The following is a 2,438-nucleotide window of genomic DNA, read 5'->3' on the forward strand; positions in this document are numbered from 1 at the left end:
GTGCTAATAGTGCTAATTTACAAAAGCCTGTTGCATTCACAGAAAGATCTGCAATAACACTAAAGCACAATTGTATTTGCGGCATCTGTGGTAATTAATTACATGGAAACATAATCAGTGAATTTCTAGTCAAACTAAGTTATGTTTTTGGGGCTTACACATCAATCTTAAAGACTGTTTCTGAGCAATTCTTGTATGCAAATCTATAATAAATTCAAATATTGACAGGTTCACTGTAAAAAAAAAGTATTGTTCAAAGTTGTAAATTAAGATTATTAGAGTATGTTTTACAAGAAAATACAATTTCAGTCTTTCTACTTCAAAATGTAACGTTTAAGTCAATGTTTCTTGCTGTTTCTTTGTCATTTGTGTCTGAAAATAATTACATTTTATGCTGGAAAAGTCTTTAGTTGTACATTTAAAAGAAGAGATGTGAGTTTTTATGAGTGAAATCTCTATAAAGTATTATAAGTTTTTGTTTGTTTATTTATTTCTAATTTTTATCTATCACATCAGACTGGAAAACTTATGGAAATTAATTTGTCGAATTAATGAATGAATGAATGAATAAATAAATATAATAAATTATAAATATTTTTTAAAAATATAAATAAAAATTTGATCATCAATTTTGTGTTACGTGCCATTTCTATAATTATTTGCGAAGTTCACTAATTGCTGTCGTTATGGTTACTAACTCAGGAGTAACTAAGTTAGACTAACTAGCAGGGTTAGTTTAGTATCATTGAGAGACTTGTATAGTTTTTATTAATATTTTGAATTAGATTTAATTTTTCTGTTTTTAATTGTAAAGTTTTAGTAATTTTATTGTTTTTTTGTCATTTTGTTAGTTTTTTTTATATACATGTCTATATAGTTTTTTTTTATTTTTATTAATGTTCATTCTAGTTTTAGATGTTTTAGTAAATCAAGATTAACTAAATGAAAATGAAAAATGTTGCACTGTTTATTATTATTATTAGTATTATTGGAAGTAGTTAGCTTTTAACTAAAATAACCTTGCTAACGAACGTTTATGGCTACTGAAACATTGTTTGAAAATGTTCTTGAATCATTCTGTCCAATCAGAAAGCATCTCTGCAGTGCATGATTGTGATTGGTCAATAGTGTCATTACGCAATCAGAAGTGAGTTCCTTCATAGCTGTATTAGTTTTATGCGTCTGGAGTCACAAACTCTATGTGTAATCTGTAAAAGTGTATCTTGACACTGCTCTCATTCCCAATTCCAGGTAATCAGTCTCTCTTGCTCGAGGAAAAAGCCTTGGCTGGAAACACAGAGACACATGATCTCGTCACACACACTATGAATGACAAACTGGAAACAACAGAGCTCAGTTTTGAGTCCTAAACCCTGAGGAGAATTAGCATCCGAGCCAGAGATTCCCTCGAGACACGCTTTTCAATTTAGGAGTAAATTAAGGTCTGTGGTGAACGTCACTTGAAGAGACTTTTTGTTCTGCAACATAAATGAAACGCAGTCAGAGTATTGAAACCTTTGTGTGCCATCCCACAAATTGACATCATTACCGAATGGTTTTATTTATTCTGCACAATGTTTGTTTATTAAATGTTTTATCTGATTTGATCATTCTTACTCTCAGCTTGGGTCAATAAGATTGTTTGGTGTTTTTAAAAGAAGTCTTCTGCTCACCGAGGCTGCATTTATTTGATCACAAATGCAGTAAAAATTGTGAAATATTATTACAATTTCAAATAGCTGTTTTCAATGTGAATATATATTAAACTGCAATTTATTTCTGTGATGCGCAGCTGTATTTTCAGCATCATTACTCCAGTCTTCAGTGTGACATGATCCTCAGAAATCATTCTAATATGCTGATATATTGATCAGAAATGCAGCAAAAGCAGTAAAATGGTGAAATATTTTTACTATTTAAAATAACCGTTTTCTATGTGAATATCTGTTAAACTGTAATTTATTCCTGTGATCAAAGCTGTATTTTCAGCATCATTACTCAGTGTTTAAAGAGCTGTTTATTACGGATGTTGGGTTTGTGTATATATATATATATACTGTATATATATATATGTGCATTGGAATATATATTAGAATCGTGTTGCCTTCAGGTGTTTCGATGTGGTTTATTTACCTTGTCTGTGTCATACATGAGGTGAGAGTCGAGCAAAATATGCATTATGCCATAATTCAGAGGATGTTATTAGGTTCTGAAGCACGTGAGGAGGATATTCATGATGCACCTGAGGACATCAGAAATTATTAATGAACAATCTTTCATTCCACACTGTGATTTTTACTGTCCTTTATCTTTGTCTGAGACTCAGCATGCTCTTCTCTACAAGGCTGCATTTATTCATTACTCCAGTCACATGATCTTCAGAAATCATTCTAATATGCTGATATATTGATCAGAAATGCAGCAAATGCAGCAAAAGC

This window comes from Sinocyclocheilus rhinocerous, unplaced genomic scaffold, assembly GCF_001515625.1.
Source record: "Sinocyclocheilus rhinocerous isolate Xijiao unplaced genomic scaffold, SAMN03320098_v1.1 scaffold2966, whole genome shotgun sequence".
Classification (NCBI taxonomy): domain Eukaryota; kingdom Metazoa; phylum Chordata; class Actinopteri; order Cypriniformes; family Cyprinidae; genus Sinocyclocheilus; species Sinocyclocheilus rhinocerous.